The sequence below is a fragment of the Argiope bruennichi genome, chromosome 5, assembly GCF_947563725.1.
Source record: "Argiope bruennichi chromosome 5, qqArgBrue1.1, whole genome shotgun sequence".
Lineage (NCBI taxonomy): Eukaryota > Metazoa > Arthropoda > Arachnida > Araneae > Araneidae > Argiope > Argiope bruennichi.
Window position 1 is genome coordinate 136,698,988 of NC_079155.1, and position 21,844 is coordinate 136,720,831.

A 21,844-nucleotide genomic window follows, 5' to 3' on the forward strand; every position below is an offset into this window, starting at 1 on the left:
ACAAATTTCATCTCATTATTACACAGAACTATTTTGTTCGAATATTAACCCTATTAAAGCCGTTAGCTTAATCGATTGCCCGTTGCTTCTGTACTTTTTGAATTAATAATTATATAAATATTCAATATCAATTTAAAATAAAGAACTTTATTTCTATCAAACTTTTAGCGACTCAACGCCCCCTCCCCTCAATTTATATGTTAAACTGCAAAGACTCTAGAAATGAGAATTAACATCAGCACTAACAAATATTCTTGAATTTAACTGTATACCTCCGAAATTAATGAACAGAAATCACTGAATTTTGCATTGCGATTTCTTGCTGTCTTCGATGAACATAAGAATTAATTTGAGAAGCAGAAAATTTTTTGAAGACAAAAACATAAAAATTTTATTAAAATAATATTAACGAAGCAATCTAGAGTGTAAGCTCGGCGTTTGCTCTAAATAAATATGCTTTATTTTGCTAATTGAAAACTGAATTATTTTCCAACAACAACCCGGTATCTGGTATATGCAGCTTGCAGAATTGAGATTTGATTTTGTTCCTTACATAATTGTGGTATCCTCGGCTGGACGGGTTGTTGTGTTGGAAGTGAAACTGAATCCGAAAGTTCCATTCTGAACACCTGGATTTTGAACTATTGGATTTTGAATTCTTTGAACTGAATAATAGATTTAAGTGCTTTAAAATCACAAAAAGGCTGAGAACAGCATTTTAACTTGGCCTAAAAAAGATTGAAACCGAGCTTATGAAAGAACCGATTGATTTGAACCTACTTTCGATTTTGAAAGTACAAATTATGGATAACACGACATGTAGAATTATGGATGGAGACTCGACACTTGTCAGAATCAAGTTTCTGTACAATTCTTGGAAACGAAAGAAGCCGAGCAACTGTATTTGTATGATATGAAAGAAGCAGAAAACTACAGAGACCGTTATATTGAAATTTGTTCCCGAGTGGATTTGAAATTACAAGAAGCTGCTATTCCAACCGAAACTAAAAGGTGAAGTTTTAAACTGACTAAAATTGAAAAATTTAGCGGCGAAGCTAGACTTTTTGGACTTCTGGAGTCAATTCCAGAAAATTCATAATGATAAAAGTAAGATAAGATGCAACACTTATGGCAGTCCATAGGACCGAAATCGATACACAACGATTAGTTTTAAGTTTTCCTGCAACGGCAGACAACTATCCTAAGGCCATTCAACAACAAAAAGGAGAGATATGGACGCGAAGATTTGCTTGTACAAATTTATTTTCGATAACTTAAGTTTAGTTATGAAGAATGATGTTGGAAGAGCGAAAATCCATTTGCTCTCCTCGTACGACGAATTTGAAGGTAAAATGACATTAGAGAGACTTACTTGGACGAACCCAAGAAAAGTATGAAGATTTTTTAATGCCTTTGGTGGAATCCTGTTTACCTGAGGAAGTTCTGGTTGCTCGGGAGAAAAAATGTAGTAATGAGACGGGCACCTAAGAATCTTGTTCTTTAGAACATTTAATGACTTTCCTTCGCCTAGTCTGAATATTCGACACTTTAATTTTTGAATAATTTTAAACGAAAAATTTGGTGATATCTGTAAAATTTAAAGTATATTCTTCCGTGTTAAAAGTTAATTTTTTTCCATTCTCACCCTTCCCCCCCTCCTTTGTGTGTGTGTGTGTGCGTATGTTATCAAGTAGTTTGTTATTTAAGTTACTAAAACAGTCCTTATTTTATGAATTAAAAATAAAACTCAGAATATTTTAATGGAACATTACAACTGAAAATGGAGTAATAATACGTAAGAAAGCATTTTTCACTATTTTTAAAAATATTCTCAGTGTGATTTCTTTTATCTTTTGTAACATTGTTACAAATTTAGATAAATTTGAAACGCTGCATTCTCTTATTTTTCCATTGATGATGTAAATTTTGAAAGCAGAATGCATAAGAAGCTTATAAAGAATATTTATGATAAATATTCATCGCAAAATGCATATGTAGGTAAGTTGGCATAAAATTCTAGTTGGATGAAGAAGTATTTAAATATGGCGAGTCTGATTAAGTGACAAATCTTAACAAAGAATGAGAAGTAAAAAAAAAAAAAAAGCAAAGAAAAATACCCTCAGCTCTTGATAATTTTTAGTAGTTGTAGAAAGGTATTTGGTTTTATGCTTTCATTTAATGACAGAGGGGCCTGCACTCAAATTTATTGAAATCATAATCAAGTATTGATTAAATTAATTTTGGAACTTTATTCTAGTAATATCCCTAAGTACCATTTACAAGTTATTCGTTATGCTATTTTATAATTCTAAAAAATTTGGAGCTTTACAGTTTTAAAAAAATATATTCCCTCCTTTTACAATATTGTTTAAAGTGTTATAGAAAGTTGTCTTTTCTTTTCGATATTTTGATCAAAATTAATTTTACGGTTTGACTTTGCACTTTTTTTATTTGTACAATATTGAAATGGACTTCTTAGAAAGAGACTTGCGATTCAGTTTTCAAAATTTACTATTAAAATTGTTGAATAAAAATTAAATTAAAATCAATAAAAAAAATTTGGAGAGAAAACGGGGCTTTGAGATTTGCAATATCTCAGAGCCCCTGGAAGGTTTAAAATGGTCATGAATTTTTCTGAACTTAGAAATAATTACATTGTTTAAAATATGGAAAAAAACGCATAGCTAATCGGTAAACATTTCAATAAAGGTCTAGATGTATATTGTTGAAGAATGTATTACCAGAACTTCATTCAACACTACTTTTAATGATTTATTGTACATATAAGAACAATTTTTAATAAAATTAAGGTTTCTGAAGAACATATAACATATATTAATGTAAAAATCATTTTTCTTAATTCTATTTTACTTTTTAAGAGTAGATTTGGATTTTGGTTTAATAAAAGTGCAACTAGAAGAAAATTAAATTTGAATTCAGTTAATATCTTCTACAAGATTTCGTAGATACAAATGATCAGTTAGCAAAATATTAATATACTTCTGATTTAGTAAGCTGTTTATTTTATGCACCGTATACTTACAATATTTCATATACAAAATGCAAAACCATATAATGAACCAATAATTTATCTTTATCAAAGTACAGATTTTAAAAAAATGTAACATTTAAATTAAATCTACGATGATAAACAGAAAAGATTAAATTTGTAATGGTGTTCTACTCTGGAAAGTGATTTAAAAAAAAAAACCAACTGATATAGCATGGAAACAACATCCGTAGTTGGAAGCTTTTCTTACTACTTACGGCATTTCAAGAATTGCTTATGCAACTTTTCCCTCCTTACAAATCATTCCAATACCACTAACCTCATTTAATTGTACTTTAAATTTAATAAACAACTTTTTTAAGTGCCTTTTCTTAAATAACATATATTTTAATGTTCGAAATTATTGAATTAAATAAACGAAGCAAGAAGAAATAAAGCAAAAACAAACGCAAACTCTTTCGTTTAATGCAAAACGTTATATTTATGTAAAGTAATGCATTTATATCTAAAATCTAGAAGAAATGATTATTATTTCGAAGTGATACACTATTTATATGAGAAGAAATATCATTCCTCAATGATTTTTATCATACATTTTTGAAAAAAATTCATTAAAATGCAATCCATCTTTCATAAAAAGCAAATTGGAAATTATTCATATAGTATTAAAACGCATGAAATTGTTAAGTATTCGAAATTGTGTCAAACATCATGCTAACTCTTGCCAAATATGACACTTTTAGATAACGTTTAAAATGTTGTAACCTCTTCTAGAACTGACCCTTATCGGTAACACAACCGCATTGTAGACGAGACTATTGATTGACAGTTTTATGACTGGTACGCAATTGTCTTACAACCCGTTTTCTTAGGGATCAAAGGACAGGAAATGAAGGTTCGAGTTCTCACTGATTCCACGTGTGAAAATAGCTATATCAGCGAAAGTGTTACGAGTAGTTTGAAGGCCACTCCGCTCAAAGAAGAAACTATAATTCATTCTCTGTTCGGGGGGGGGGGAGCGAAACGAAGCCTAAACATCACAGTGTGTTTTCTATTGAGGTTAGTGGTTTAAAACGCTCTTTTGCATGTAGCTTTGAAGTACTTTCGGAAAAGAAAATTTATGGATTTATTTCTAAAATTGAGGATAAGCGCATTCTGAGCGAGTTGAAAGATAAAAGAATTATTTTATCGGATCTGAACTGTAGAGAAACCGAAATCGGGCCCTTGATTGGGGCTGATAATATAGGAAAATTATTAACTGGGAATTTAATTGAGTTAGATTCTGGATTAACGGCTATAGAAACTGAACTAGGATGGACGGTAATCGGAAAATTCAATTCGAACGTTAAAAATACTATGTTAACGATATCGTCGTTGCATGTAAGGAGTGTTAGTGTTAAAGAATTGTGGAAACTGGATATTTTAGGAATAACCGACCCCTTCTTTAATGAAAACACGAGAGACAATTTTGATTCAAATTATTTCCAGCAGAAGTTAACAATTCTTCCAAACAAAAGGTATAAGTTGGAGCTTCCGTGGAAACATGACACAGCAAATTTATCTGATAATAAAGGTTTAACTTGGGTTAGACATAAAGTAATTAAACAGGCTGAGAGCAATGGCTTTCTCAGAGATTATCAAAAAGTTTTTGAGGATTGGGAAAATCTGGGTATTATAGAATGTGCGTCAGAAGAGGAATTAAAAAAGAATAAATGTCATTATTTGTCGCATAGACCCGATGTAAAACTTCAAAGCGAAACTACCAAGTATCGTCCCGGTTTTGACGGGTCGGCTTGTGAAAAGGGTAAACATTCAGTAAACCAATGTTTATATAAAGGTATAAATCTTTTTAAAGTAATACCTAATATTTTAGACAGGTTTAGACTTAATCCGATAGGATTGAGTGCAGATATAGAGAAAACTTTTTGTAATGTTATCTGTAGACCCAAAAGATAGAGACTATCTTCGATTCTTTTTTCCTAGTAAGAAGGGAGAATTGGTCTATAGGCATTGCCGAATCGTTTTTGGTTTAAATTCTTCTCCTTTCCTATTAAACGCATCCATAAAACATTTATTGGGTAAAGCACCATTTTAGTATAGTGATGTTGTAGAGAAATTGAAGTGTTCATTTTATGTTGACAACTGTTTATCTGGTGTACATAATGTAAATGAAGAAGAAAATTTCATTGATACAGCTAAAAAGGTATTGTCAAAAGGTTGTTTTAACTTGCGAGGTTGGCAAAGCAATGTAGCATGTAAATATGTTTTTCAACATACAGGAGATGCTTTCGTTTTGGGCATGATATGAAATTTAAACAAAGATACTTTGAGATGTAACAAATTCTGAGGTTTTAACGTGTGGAACAAATATTACTCAACGGTTCATTTTGCCAACAGTTCAAAAAGTTTTTGACGTAAATGGGTTGTTATCTCCAGTACATTGCCGCCCAAATTATTATTGCAAGAAACTTAGAAGTTAAAACTGCCTTGGAATTCAGAATTGCCCAAAACTATTGTAAATAAATTTATTAAGTGGTTAAAGGAAATGCGTTTGTTAAAAATGTACTGTGCCTCGATATATTGCTATAAACGAAACCTCTGAACTTAATGTTTTTGTTGATGCTTCTAAAAGCTCGTATGTGTGTTTGTTCGAACTGTATAAGAAAATGATGTAAGAGTTACACTCATACGTTCTAGTGAGTTCATTGTCCACCGAGTGATTTATGCTTTCTTTAAGGCGATTTAATAGCCCGTCGTACCAGAACAGAAACTATATGCACAGATAACAGAACCAACTTCGTTGGCACCAATAGCGAGTTGAAAAATCTAGATTGGGAAAAATATCATGCGAGAGACGGATATTAAACTTATTGAATGGAAATTCAATCTCCCAACTGCTGCATGGTGGGAGAGATTAGTACGAGTAATTAAAGAGTTATTGAAGCATACTTTAGGGCGTGCGGTTCTAACATATGAAGAACTTCTAATTATTCTGTGTGATTGTGAAGCGGTGATAAATTCTCTTCCATTAATATATATTTCGGAGGACCCAAATGATTTGATTCCGTTGACACCTAATTTGTTTTTAAACGGAAAATCTTCATATAACACTATAAATTTAGATTTAAGTGAATTCTAGAGTAAGGTTTCGTAAAAAAAACTGACCCAGGATTTTAGATCACGTTTTAGGAAAGTATATCTTGGTCAACTACGTCAAAAACACCCAGGAATGTCGGATCGTAATTAGAGTGGATATCCTATAAAAATTATAAAACCATATTTGCTTTAAATAAAACTAATTTACTGAATAAAAAATATAGCTATTTTAAAACGATACATACATTTTCTTGCATTTATTTTTTAGAAAATGTCTTATTTTATATTTATTTCATTTCATGCAGACATGAGCTAAAACATTTCCAAGTTTTCACATTTCTAGTTTTAATTTGCAGAACTAGTTGATTTTTTTCCCCCATTCTTTCGGTCAGTTTTAACATTTTTTTTTTTTTTAAATCCATCAAAAACAAAAACTTAATTTATAGGTTAAAAATCATGGTATCATTCATATGATTATTTTTTTGAAATTAAAGATAACGTAAAAATCAGTTTTATGCTGTAATATTTTCGGAAGTTATCGAGGAAAAACACTGAAATTTCGTCTGATTTTTAGTTAATTAAAATTCTAATAAAAAATTTAAAAAATCGCTCCGAGGTGCACATTCCTGATCTGCAAGTATACATGAGCCAAGTTTGTTGAGTCTGGGGTCAAACGGTCTGATCTGTAGAGCGTCAACACACACACTTTAGTCATAATAAAGATGAATGTAAATTTTCTTTTATCCATTTTCCGAGATAAATAAGTAACGAACAAAAAAAGGGGTACACTTAAATATCGATTATGTGACATAACTGCAGATTATTAAAATTATTCAAATTACCGAGAATAAAAAAAAAATCTGGTTGAGTTAAAAAAAAAGGACAATCAAACGCGAAAAAAATATTCTTCAATAATACATGCAACGAAAATTATAACTAGATCATGGCGCTTTTGCCAATTATTTTAACTTTTGTGCATAAGTTTAGAACTAATTATGTAAATAATAATGGTGGTGTATTAATGCTGTCCAATTAGGTGGAACAAAAAAAAAAAAAAAAAAAAAAAAATCAATTTTTGATTTTTAATTTGTAACAGCGCGAGAAAGTTGCCTTTTTGTGTATATAAAATAAATTATAAATATGAAAAATATTGGAGTATATCTTGAGGTGCCGCAAGGACGTTACAGTTTCATAAAAACACTCACTTTTTGTAACTTTAAGGATTTTCGCGTGCCTCTATTATGAAATAAAAAGCTTTCAATAGGCATTGTCATATGAATAAAAGTATAAAAACAATTTTACTATTGCACAAGCATGTCACAGAGTTGTCGCCGGAGCGGTTGTTATTGAGGGAATGGAGCATTTGCGCTGTATAAATTATTCCCTACCCCTGTTGCATTGTAGGTTTACTGGGATTCGGACCTTTGGCAAGAAAACTTGGCGCGCATCTAGAGGGGTGACGGTTTTTAGTTTTGAATAGCTGCATTTCCGATCGGGCTAATTGGTGATAATGGAATGGTGATAATTTTTGAAAAAAATTTATTTGATCTTGAATTTATGAGATCTTCTACATACATTTATCTTATTCATATATCTTGCAATAAATAATAATTAATTCTATTATTAATAGAAAAGTAAGACTGTTTTTATCAGAAAAATAAATAGCGGAATTAAATGCGTTTAAAAAGAAGTAAGATATAAGAGAATTTATAGCTATTTTATTCACTAATATTTAAACAATCACATATTTCTGAATGAATTTTCTTGAAAATCGCCATTATCTATACTCATAAAAAGGGAAAAAATGTATATGTATATATATTACAATAGTTCACTTAGCAATATCTTTATTAAGAGACTAGCCACCTTTGGTGATCAGCAGTTCATCAGTATAAAAGATCTCTAAAATTTTCAAATTTATTTTATGTAACTTAATCTTTTAATAGCTTTTTCTGCAAAATATTTAGCTATCAAAGTTTCAGATTTTGATAGTTATATAATTCAGTCATACTATTATGTAGGCCTTAAACAGTTCTGTTCACTGTATTACTTACTAATTTCTGATTTGCACATTAAATTAGAGTGGAAATGTTAAACTGCAATTAATATAAAAACTTTTTTTACTGAAACCAAGCACATCTTTTTTTGAATATGAAAGTTGAACGTACAGTCGCTCAGCATTGAAGTTGTATATGCAATGCAGAATAATTTTTGTAATTTATACAACATCAAAGAATTACTCAACAAAAATTTCTCTAATTCATCGTAAAATTCAGTTTTTATTTCTTACTTTCAAAACATTTAAAAAATGCAAATGATTTTTTTTTTTACTTCAGTCAATAAATGTTCTTATGAAAAAATTATGAAGTTTAAATTTTACACAGTCCTTTTGTCCTAAGGAGTCTTATTCTGCGAAATACTCTTGACACTTCAACTCTTAACTCAAGTTCAAAAAATAAACTTTCTATCTTCTGAGATCAAATCTGTCAGTTTTTACATATCAATATTAGAAAAATCAATATTTTCATAATCATAAGCCAATCACTGTTGAGAAATCCTGGTAAAAGATTGGCGTATCTTCTTTGAAACGGACTATAAAGTGTTCTAAAATCGCCGCCAATTTTTATAGAAGAGTAATATTCAAATTTCATAAATTATTTAGTTTTAATGAATGATTTAGTTAATTGAACTTCAAAAATTTTTATTTAACCCTTAGCGCTCCGAAAAGTAATTAAATGCATAAATATTTGCCGAATAAGAACTTGTTCATTGCTCCGAAAAATTAATGTATATGAATTTTCCCTAAAAATTAATCTACATATTTTTACCACTCTTAAGTATTTTTACCAGTCAAAATTTCATAAAATAATTAAATAAAACGCCGAAATGATGCACTGCCTTGAATGGCTTCTGAGAGGAGAGATCGAAGTGCTAAGTGTTAAAATATTGATGCCTCAAAAAAATGTTAAATAAGATTCAAAGGTTAATGTAAAAGGGTAAACATGTAAAAGGATTACAAAGGGTAATGTAAAGAACCTATGTAAAAATTTAAAATTCTTAATTCATCGGAGCATTTATTGACTCAAGTAACATAAAATGTAATTGTTTAGTTCATTTAGACCATTTTGTTAGTAGATACGTGCCCCCGATTAAAATTAACTGATGAGCGCTAATTACAATGATTATCCTATAGATATATTAAACCATGTTTGCCTTAAATTTAATTGTTTCATATATTAATAATATAGATATTGTAAAAGGTCATAGAAATCTTTTCGTCCATTTACTTTTCTTAGAAAATATGTTTCAAATTTCTTCGCTTCATACAGACACTTGCTGAAATTTACACTTTTATATATTTCATTTACAATAATAGCTGATTTATTTTTTTAATTTGAACTTCTGTCAATGTGATGGCAACAATTTGATAAAAGCTAATTTTTTCCCATTGACGTGCTCTTGCGGATTAACTTTTATTTTTAATTTGTGCAAAATACATTGTTGAAAAATATAGTTAAAATATTTCTTTAAAAGCTTGTTAAACATCGAAACTTAATTTGTAGATTAAAGCATTGATATCATTAAAAAGAAACTTTTTTGAGTTTTATCTTGATGCAAAAATTAATTTTGTGCTTTAATATTTTCGGAAGTTATAGCGTTGTAATTTTTATAAAGTGTATCCATTTTTAAATCCTGTTACTCCTTAATGTAATAAATAATTGGATGTATAAGGATCAATGTTAGCGAAATCAATTAAAATTAGATAAGAATGTTATCTGTAATGCGCATAGACAACGCTGAATGAGAAAGTTTTTGTATTAATTGAAATTTAAACACTTTCGCTTTTCAAGTTTCCATTTTTGTCGAGATTACTGAAAATTAAAAGAGATGCATTGCATAAAAAGCGGAATAGTATAAGGTTTTTAGAACAGTAGTAAATGTTACATGTCCAATAGAATTTGAAGTTACATATGCACTCTTGCGAAAGCGGTCAAGAACAAGCTAATTAAATTTAGCAACCATAAATTTGAATTATAAAATTAAGTTGGTTACTACTTTCATAAAAACTTTTAAAAAATGCTTTTTAATGAGTATTAGCATTTGTGTAACAATATATTTTACAACTATTTTTCTTCAATTCATGGTTATATAGGAGTAATCATAATTTCTATTTTGAAAAAAAATAGCGTTCCTACCAAGTTATTTAATTGAATCTCTCAAACTTTTAAAAATTTTTTAGTTATATACAAATGAACAAAAATTGAGGATAAGCTTTCAAAAATGCGGAATTGACTATGCTGAATGTCAGAGACAGAATGTTTGCATTTTTTTTTTTTTTTTTTTTTTTTTTTTTTTGTTAAATGTAAGTGACCATACAATGCATATTGTGAAATATTGAAAAAGAATTATTTAGAAATTATATTCATTTTTTAAAAATTTCTAACGCCTTTTTATTATTTTCGTATTATTTTTTTTATGTAGCCGTTTAGATGTTGCATTTAAATGTCGTATCCGGTACATTGGATTATGTATAGTTAAATCTGACAGTAAGTAAGCTAGAAAATGAAGTAATATATTTCAGATTTGAAGGAATTTCAGTAGTTATCAACATTTTCTTATTGAAAAGATGCTTTTTTTTCTCCTGAGAATTAACCAGCAGCTGTTTTTAAAATTATTAATATGATTCCTATAAATTATTTTAGTCAGCCGAAAAGCTTATTATTTTGCAATATTATATTATATATATATATATATATATATATAACCATAGAGCCTTCAAATCAGTATGCCGTTTTCAGTTCAGTTGACTTCTCTCCTCCGTCTATTGTGTAACTGATTAAAGTAGCCGATTTGTTGGTTTGTGCTTGTGCGCTTTGCTGTGAGTAGAAATGGCTCAGACAAATATCGGAGTGTTCTATTTTTGGGAAATTATTTGCTTGAAGATGAACACACTATTGACGAAACTAGCACTATTGTTATATTAGACATAACTTCAAATTGCTTCAGAGAAGGATCCTTTTGTAAGCGAAATGTGGGACACTTTAGTTCCCATAATAGAACAAATATAGTCAAGAGCTTCTACACCAGTTGCTTCTAGCAAAAGAATTTCACAAATGATAAAAGATTAATAAATTCCTGTATTTAGCATGATGAAGTCTAAAAGCAGAATATGTTCAGGTCAGTTTAATTCCAACCTCACAGAATTTAGAGAAGAAACTAGACGTTTATTTGATATTGCTGACTTGTATAAAAGAAAAAAAAAGTGCCAGTTATGGAATAAAAGATTCTAAACGATCAATGCTGCAACAAGGAAAATCGCTATAGGCAATAATGATATTGCTACCACAAGCACTTTGAGGAAGAAAGAAGCAAGAAAGAGTAAAGAATTACAGAGAATAGTTAAGTTTAATCATGAACGGGCAAACAATACTACTGTATCAGAAACGATTACTGACGACAATGACAACGCTGAAGAACAAAGGTGTTCTTTGCAAAATGAGGCAAGCCAACCAGATCCATCGAACAGACAAGAAAAGATAAAACTACCAAGTGCCTGCGAGGTTTAAGTTAAAACTTTATACAGAAGGCATCCAAAGCTGAACCAAATAGTATAGGGGACTCGGTTATCGACTTTCCCCGGCTTTGTCAAAATTTAAAACAGTTTAATGTTGCAATGAAATAGAAACAAACATTTTGCAGCTGTAACATTTGTAATCATTAAGGATACAGAAGTGAGGAACGCAAAATTGGACATAAAAAATATCTTATAATTATTATACTTTGTAATTAATATTTTTTTAATTATAATGCTTATACATGTATTTAAAATCTTTTATAACATTATATGAACGAAAAATCCATAAAAATATTTTATTAACGTTATAATCTTAATTTTTTTACAAACTTTAAGTTCTTTGCGACACCTTCAAATATTGTTGTATTGCAATAAGAATTTTTTAAAATTCTTTTTGAATCTAAAAAGAAACTTTTCCGCACTATTACCAAACTAAAATCTAAGAAAAAAATTTTAAGGCCCTTTTTAAAAACTTCATTTTTTATTTCTTTTTGTAAATTGCAAGCTCTTCGCAGCGTCTGAAGATAATGTAATATTGCAGGCAAATTTTTAAATATAGTTTTTGAACCTAAAAGGCAACTTTTCCACACTATTACAAAAGTAAAAATTTTAAAGGCTCTTTTTAAAAATCCCCCCCCTTTTTTTTCCAATTTTTTTTTACAGATTTCAAATTTTTTGCGGCATCTCAAGATAATGTAACATTGCAGCCAAATTTTTAAATATTGTTTTTTTAATCCAAAAGACACCTTTTCCGCGCTATTACCAAACTAAAATCTAAAAAATTGAGGTCATTTTCGTTCCACTCTAATGTCCAATCTCTTCAACTTCGAAATTTAATGATAAACCTAATAATACCAACAGAAATTCAACGGTTTTTTTATTCCAAGAGGGGTGTGGTATGTTCCTCAAACTATGTAATCGCATTGTATAGATCATAAATTATTGAAAGAATTAGTGCTAGTTCAAATATGTCTCTTTCGATTGCTAGAAGATTTTATCGATTTATATGTCTATTTTAACTATATCTTTCAACAATTTATTTTCCAAAAATAAAAATTAACCAGCACGAGCACATTAGGCGCGATCGCAAAAAGTTGTTTCATCCACTTACTGCCATCACAATGACTTATTTTTAATTTGAGTTTGTCAATTATTACCACAAATTAAATTTAAATAAGTAATTTTCAGCAAGTATTTGTTATGAAAAGAAATACATATAAAATATGAAAGTAATATCCTTATATTTATTTTCTAAAATATAAATATAAGAAAAAGCTTAACGATATTTATTTATAAATCATTATGTTTTATGTAAATTGATTCAATAAATGCACTGAAGAATTACGAATTTAAAAATTTTTTTTCTAGATCCTATGGTTTATGATTCGTATTTAACAAAATATTCTGAAGATGCTAATATTTTAAAAAAGAGTTGCATTCCAATTATCTAAATCAATAATTTCATAATTTTTTAAGCATATTTATAGACCGAAACAAAATAAAATAGTATTATTGGTGCCATTCAAATTCTTTTGATAGTAAAACTAAAAATTTAATTTTATGAGGAATCTGAAAGTTTTCTGTTGAATAATTCTTTGAGATGTTACATAAATTATGAAAATAATTCTGTAGTGGAGACTATTTTCGGAACTCATTTTTTTTTTTTTTTAAAGTTTAGTTTAAGAAAAATTTGTTTATATTAAAGTGCAAATGAATAAATTGCAATTAAATTTGAATTAATGTTTTAAAACCTATAGCTGAAATTTTTACTTTTTATTTTTATTTTCTGTGAGCTATTAAAAAAAATAAGTTTTTATTAGCTCACAGAAATAAAAGAGTTACATAGTACAAGTACAGGACGGTTTAAGGTCTCCATGATAGTGTAATTGAATTATAGGAACATGAAAATTTGAAGCCTTAAAATATTTTGCTGCAGAAGCTATAAAGAGACAAGTTACATAATATATTTAATTGAAACTTTTAGTGAGCATTAATAGTTTCGAAGCAGTAGATCGCCAAAGGAGGCTAGTACTTATAATAAAGAACTGTGTGTGTGTGTGTTGGCACTCGGCAGGAAATACTTACAGCTACCAAATTTGGCCCCCTACCTTTGAGTTTTACTTGACAACTTCCGTTGACGTTTTTACAACTTCCGAAAATATTATTGTATAAAAAGGGTTTTTATATCAAGTTAAAACTCAAAAAATTATCTTTTTAATAATACCAATGTTTTAACTTATAAATGAAATTTCAATTTTTTAATGAATTTAAAAATTATATTTTAACCATATTTTTCAATTTATTTCGCGCAAAATAAAAATAACATTTCATTTTTGGGCATGCATAGGGAAAAGTCAGCTTTCATCAGTGCGTTGCCATCACGTTGACAGAAACTAAAAAAGAAAGATTAAATTAATGTTTACTGCAAACTAAACCGATAAAAGCGCCATTTACAGCACGTGCTTGTAAAAAATGAAATAAATATGAAATATGATATCTTCTATTAAAAAATAAGAATGATAAAAAGTTTTCTGCGACGTTTAAAAATGGCTACGTCATTCATTCTATTCTGTTCTGTTATATTTAAGGCATACATAATTTGACATATGCAGAATTCTGCTCTAATCAGGGCTAGGCAGCTCATTTCTAAAACTTTATTAATTGGCAATATGCAGTCGCTACAAGCCAAACTCGGACACCGTAGGAAAATAACTTTCTCTGCCAGGATATGAATGAATGAATTAGAAAAAAACGCGAAAAGGTTTTGAAACCGAGTTTATTTTACGGCTAAAAACAAATCCAAACAGCGCCAATTCATAAATTATAATTGACAATTTCAACATAAAAGTAAAATTTGGGAAAAAAGAGTCCGCAAAACCAAACTCGGACATCTCGCAATTAAGCACCAAAAAGTTGCAATCCTGGATGAAAATTTCTGCCGCCTTTATGGTTAACGTTATAATTGATCCGAGGAATTTCTCAATTGTGTTATTCTCATTGACTGTGCAAGTAAATATTAATTTAATTAAAATATTAAGGCAAAGAGGCTAAGCGAGCATTGAGTTAAGAAAATTGGTTATTAAGCATACTAAAAGATGGAAAGTATGTGCCAAAAATATCAGATTGCCAACAGAAGTCATTCAAGGTTAACGACATCATAAAACGCTTTAAAACCAATAATCAGTTGGAAAATAAGCCTAAGACAACTCAGAATAAGATTTACAAAGAAGCAATTGATCAATATTTAATCAGAAAAGTAAAAGTAAATCCATTTTTTTTAGTGTACCAAACCTATCTATTAGGAAAAGAATTGGGAAAAAAATTTAGCCCATCAACAATAAAAAAAATGTGCGCCATAAGGCAGATCTCAGTGGAAACAAGTAATATATAATTTTTTTAAGTCAATTCCTACTTAGGTCAACAATTTTTTTTTTTTTTTTTTTTTACTATTTTAGTTTCTTTTTATTAAATAATTACAATTCATAATAATGTGTATATATATATGACAGAATTACAATATTAAATAGCAAAATTTTTTTAATTGAATTCTTACTTATTTTCTTATATTATTTATATACAGGGTGTTTATAAAGTCCCGGACCCATTTTGATGTTTAATAACTCGTAAAATAATAAAGATATAAACAAACTTATGGCATTTATTGATGGAATAACTCATATATTTTCCTTTTCAGGTTTGAATATTTTTACTTTTGTAAATATCGTCTGCACGTGTGGTTAGTTTCAGAAAATTTCATTTTCCAGTCTAAATATCTGTACTTTTCTAAATATTGTCTGCTTATTAATTGCATTTTTCTCTTTTGTTTTTGGCAACTATTGCAATGTTATGTTTACTTTTGATGTGTTTGTTCTATGTAGTACTTTTGTATGTGATGTTTTATTCGAGTGGATATTAAGGAGAATGCGTACACCACAAGAGAAAGGACAGATTTTATGGTGGTTCATAGAAATGAAACCGATAGTGCAAGCACAGAGAAATTTCAGAAGAATTTACCAAAAAGAACCTCCATCCAAAAACAGCATCTTGCGGTGGAAAAAGAATTTTCTAGAAATTGGAAGTATCGAAGATAAGAAACGTTCCAGACGCCCTTGCACAAGTGATTTTGATGTTGAGCGTGTCAGAGAGACATTTTTACACAATCCTAGAATATCTGTGAGATCAGAGGCAACAGAATTGGATATGCCAATTTCGACGGTGAACAAGGTTAAGAAAAAATTAAGACTGCATGCATACAAAGTTCAAATTGTTCAAGTTTTGGAACCGAACGATAGGCCTAGGAGGATGGCCTTTGCAACAGATATGCTAAGGAGGATAGAAGATGCTGCTGATTTTCTGAAGAGCATAATGTTCTCCAATGAAGCATCCTTTCATGTTTCTGGCATTGTTAATCGCCATAATATGCGCAAATGGCTCTGTGGATGCCGACATGCTTGTCGCTACCTGGCGTGAAATTGACTATCGACTTGATATTCTCCGTGCGAGGAAGGGGGCACACGTGGAAGTTGATTGACAAGGGTCATGAAACTTTTTGAGTCTATTTAACCATTTATGTTATTAATTTTAATCTATCTTTATTATTTTATGAGTTATTAAACATCAAAATGGGTCCGGGACTTTATAAACACCCTGTATATCTTATATTATTTATAATCGGGTTTCGCGTCAAGAATCTCAGAGCTTGGCGACCATTTGGCGACTTCGGTGACCAAATAGAAATTATTGGACAAATTTAATTAATTAATATTTTTAATAAACTGTATTAACATCAAGTGTCATCCACTACAAGTTTTAAAAAACGTATTTGAACTTGAGTGGATGAATAAAAAGTATTTTATTAACGATTGAAAATTTGAACAATATATTATATATATATATATATATATATATATATATATATATATATATATATATATATATATATATATAGGGTGAGTGTGAACTAATAGTAGGAATTGAAAAAAATCCAGACAAAAACCTTTCATAAGTAATTGAAATCAGACTAAAACTTAAAATTTACAAAATAAGAACTTAAATTCGCAAGGAACGTGAAAACAGAGATTTTTCTTATTGGAAAAATAACTTATTTTCTGGTGAAAACAAATTCGAGATTTTTAGATTGAATGGCAAGCCTTACGTCTCAATTAAACAAGGAATTTCTCAAAAAAAAAAAAAAAAAAGCATGGTGGTGGATAGGTAGTGGTCTGGGGCTCAATTTCAGCTAATGGCCAAGGAACCCTGCATTTTATTGAAGTGAGATTGGTTTAGAATATATACTTCGACATTTTAAAGAAAAATTTACAACATTGTATGCGGAAACTTTCTCTTGGTAACAAGTGGTGATTTTATCAGAATAATGATCCGAAACAAAACTTATCGTTTCTGAATTCTATATAATTGTCCTTACGTCATGGATACTCCACCCTAAAGCTTCGATATAAATTCCATCGAAAATTTATTGGAATACCTTAAGAAAAGTAAGAAGGAACACGCTGTTTCCTGTAAAGATGAATTGAAAACAGTATTCTTGCATGAATGAGAAAATATTAATTTTTGTGAAAAATTAGTGCAATCTATACCTAAACATCTTAAAATGGTTATAAAAAACAAGGACTTGCATACAAAATTATTAATAATTTGAAATATTAACTAGCTTTTTAAATCTTATCTGTCCCAGTTTGGTTTGACATTTTTCTGTTTTGTTTTATTTTTTGCCATAATTTTTGCTTAAACTGGATTAAGTTATGATTTTTGTTATTTGTGTTTATAATTGCAATAAATATACTATTAAAAGTTCATTTAACTATGTTTATCATTTTTAGTTTACAAATTTTAACTGTATTAGTATCCTTTCTTTGAAGTCCGAGTTTGGCTTGGAACTACTATCTGATAAAAAGTATGATAAATGAAATTAATAATCATACCTTTCCAGTTTACATCAATAAATGTTTTGATGAATTACGAATTTTAAGTTTTTATACAGATCCTCTATTTTGTGGGTCCTGTTTAATAAAATATTCTTGAGATACTAATATCTATATTTATATAATGCTCAATGTGTGTGTGTGTGTGTGTGTGTTGGCGCTCTACAGGCCAGACCGTTTGACCTACAGCTACCAAATTTGGTATATGTATACCTTATAGGTAGGGAATGTGCACCTGGCGTCCCTTTTTTTAAAATTAGAATTTTAATTACTATTAAAAACTAACTTTCCCGCCAAAAAAATCATTATTTTCCCCACCGCCAAATGAGTAAGACTTCAGTTTTTCTCCACGCTAATGAGGCTAGACTTAATATTTTTCGACCAATTATTTCAAACGATTCAGTTTATTTTCTTAATGTTTGATGCATTTAAAATCAAACATTCTTAATTAATCAATCTTTCAGATTCATTCTGAAGTACTTTTGAATTAAAATAAAACAGAATAAAGGAAATTAAATATGTCGAATCTGCATAGTGTTAAGCCCCCCCCCCAACTGGCGTCGAAAAATTCACACATTTGCGTTACCATAACTGGCGATGAAAATTCACGCATGCGCATTGTGTTCCGATTGTTGACAACTATTATCAACGGATGTGGACTTGATTTAAATTATTTTTAGGTTAGTTGTATGATTTTGTAATTAAATTGTATTTATGTTAGTTATACATATGTATATATTTTGTATATGCTTATAGTTTTAAGTACATCATATTTAAGTAGTTTTTTAACATGTTTTCGACCGATTATTTTAAACGATTCGTTTTATTTTCTTAGTATTTGATGCATTTAAAATGAAACATTGTTAATTATTAGATCTGCTCATGATGAATTTCAGAAAATTTTGTTGACAAATTCTTGAGATATTACATAAATTAAGAAAGATATTCTTTAGTGCCCATAAAGTTTAAACGCTCAGTGACTCTGTTATCAGTAATCATATTATAAAAAAATGCTTTGTTTTAGTAAAAAATATGATATTAACTGCAGATTAATTCTTTTCACCTTAATTTAAAGCATAAATTCTACGGGAGCTAACAGAAAATTAAAGAGATACATGTTACGTTATGACAGAAGGCCTTTATAATATTATGAGTAAATTATATGACTATCAAAATTTGAAGTTTTAAAATATTTTGATGAAGAAGCTATTAAAATAGGAATTGCATAAAATATTTAATTATTAAAATATTAACGAACATTGAGATTGGTGAACCGGCTGGTCGCCAAAGGCGGCTAGTCTTAAAAAAAGTTTCACGCTTTTGCAATTAAAACGTATTGAGTTATGAAAATTTGAATGTCTATTCTATAAAAACGCGTGATTTAAGATCTCTCCCTCCACAGTCTTGATAAAAAATACACCATTCAGGGTTTGAACTTTCACCAAGACTGATTGCCTAAAAAATTTCATCGTTGATTGTTCTAAAATACTGATAATAAAAATTCTGTAACTCGTTAAGATTTAATCTCAGATAATTGAAACATTAGACTACCAAGATAATTTTATTGAATAGGATTTATAGGAAAAAAGAACTGTACAAAATTTGGACATCATAATTATTTTCAGAAATACATTTATTGATTGAAGATAAAAGTGAATTTTAAATTGAATCAGAAAAGATTTTTTTGAATAATTCTTGGAAATATTCATACATTTTTTTAAAAAATATTGTGTGGTACACATAAGATTATAGCGCTGAAAGATTACATTTTCTGTTATGTTTAAAAAAAATATATTTCAATTCAGGGGAAAAGTAAGTATTTATTGAGGTTTTATCTCTTCCATTTTAAATTTAAATCTTGCGTAAGTCAACAGAAAATTAGAGAGATAATATATAGTACAATGTTCTAAATATCGTAAGACTTCTATAATAGTACGAGTTATATGAATAGAACTTTGAAGCTTAAAAGTATTTTACTAAAGTTTATTAAGAGACAACGGCACATAAATATTTATTTGAAAATATCAGAAGCATTACTTTTCGCGAACCAATTGTTCTTTAAAGGTGACTAATGTATTTGTAACTGCCAATTTTAATAAAAATTTATTTATAAAAGTACAAATTAAAACGTTAAATATGATAGGTAAAACAATAAAACCTAAAAAAATGTGATAAATTTTAAGCTTAATATAGGACAATTTATTCTACTGTATGAGAATCAAATTTTTTCACATATTTATCAGTATGCGAGTTATACAAGAACCCATCGTAGAACACCAATAATTTAAAATTAAAAATAAAAAAGAGAAAAAATTTAGAATTATGAAAATTCTTTACCTTGGAACTTTTTCGGCTCATTCGTAGACGAAGAAAGTTTGTCCAATGATGTAGCAAGATGAAAGTTAAGGTTTAATGTGGCATCAACAGGAAATTAAGGCAGCCAGATATTTTCCACCATGATGAAACATATGCGCACTGAGAATACTTTTCCGAGGAATTGTTGGTTAACTTAGGTGTTCTTAGTCTTGAGTCAGCCTCCAACTTCCAGCATACAAACCTCCGTACAAACCATATTTTAGAATTGAAAAGGAAGAATTAGTAACATTATCATTCACCTGCACCAATATTTCTCGTACAAGATAAAAAAAGTTTAATAATTCAAAAATATATAATATCTTAAAGCTTTTGCACGACTAATCAGTTATCAGTTCTTTGGAGTGACAAAATAAATGCATACCGCATGTTTTTCTTTATTGGTATTTTGAGGCGAGTTTAGCTCAAGTATACATCCGTGAAATATTTTGGGAAAAAAAACGTTGAAATTGGTATTACAGATTAGCAAATAATGAAAATGCTTATAATACTCGTGATTTTTATACATTCAATTTATTTCTTATATTAAAAAAATGTCCAGGATTTCAAAAATCAAATTATAACAAGAAATAATGAAAGAAATAAGCATAATGAAGCTCACCATCTCCAAAAAGAAAGCTAAGTTAAATAAAACTTTCGAAAGCGTCCAGAAAATAAATAGCTATTATAAATCATGTATTAATGTATCTATAAATATATGGCACTGATTATTAGACTTACTAAAAAAAATTGGATTATCATTGCTTCCACATAGATTTCTAAAATGCTAATCAATCCACTAGTGACCACCAGGTGCTTGTTTGATACTGCGTCTTCCATCTTTTGGAAGCATTGTGATTTTTTTAATGCTTATGTGTGTTATTGCTTTCTGTACGTACTTTTGAACTTAGTCTCCTGAACCCAGAATTGGTTTGCTAACTATTTAGTTTAAATATTCCATTTTAGTCAAATGAACTATAAAATATACGAACCCTTATTTATCGCCCATGTTTTGGCAATGGTTGGGTGACGGATTTCCTAGCCCGGCAGGGGATTATCCCCGGTAAGGAGAAACTTCACAGAGCTTTATAATCAATATTTTGCCGTGGCCGTCTTCCACGAGATTTGGAGATTTGGAGATGGCGAGTGTCGGGACTCGTGATTTTCTGGTGAAAGGATGAGTGTGCCGGGGTACGCTGCCGTTGGGCTTAGTGAGTTTTTACTGCGTGTGAGCTAGAATTGGCTATTGAGATACAGTTTAATTTGAGTTTGAAATAATAAAAGTTAGGAAGAAAAAACTAGAGGGGTGAGATAAATTAAAGTAGTATATTACGAGGTCTTCTAGAGTTTGCAGTTGGTTTATATGTAGGCATTTTCATTCTTATCTATGTTTTTAAAGAAGTTAGTAGCTAGTTTTTTAATAAATTTTTTAAGAAGGGGACAGTCTAGGCATCTGTACATATTTGTATTGGGCATGAAGTATTTCTTATTGCAGAAATTTCTAATTAAGTTATTTTGCTGGCGTTCAATAAGTCTAAAATTAGCCTTGGCAGCATATCCTTACACAGGGCATCCATAAGTTAATACTGGACTTAAGTAGGCAGTGTATTTTGTCTACTCATTTTGGAGTTTCGAGAAATTAATGGATAAAATTTACGAGTTAGGTCTCGAAACTTTTTAGCTGTGTAAATAAAGTGGGGATTCCAACTTAATTTCCTATCTAGGATAACGCCTAAATATTTGCATTCATTAGACCACGGGGCAATTTGATTTTTAATTTTGACTGAGGGTGGGGGATTCTTTTTACAGTTACTTTTATTAAAAACTATAGCTTCAGTTTTACTAGCATTTATTTCAATTTCCCATTAA

The 21,844-nt window shown here is 29.3% G+C and overlaps 1 long non-coding RNA gene across 1 annotated transcript in view; it reads right to left on the reverse strand.

Moving 5' to 3' along the window:
* Positions 1–21,844, reverse strand: part of LOC129969579 (uncharacterized) — a 69,843-nt gene that overhangs the window by 3,681 nt on the left and 44,318 nt on the right. The window contains exon 2 of the long non-coding RNA XR_008784539.1: positions 19,961–20,180. This is a non-coding gene — a long non-coding RNA (uncharacterized LOC129969579). The remainder of the gene's footprint in view (positions 1–19,960; positions 20,181–21,844) is intronic.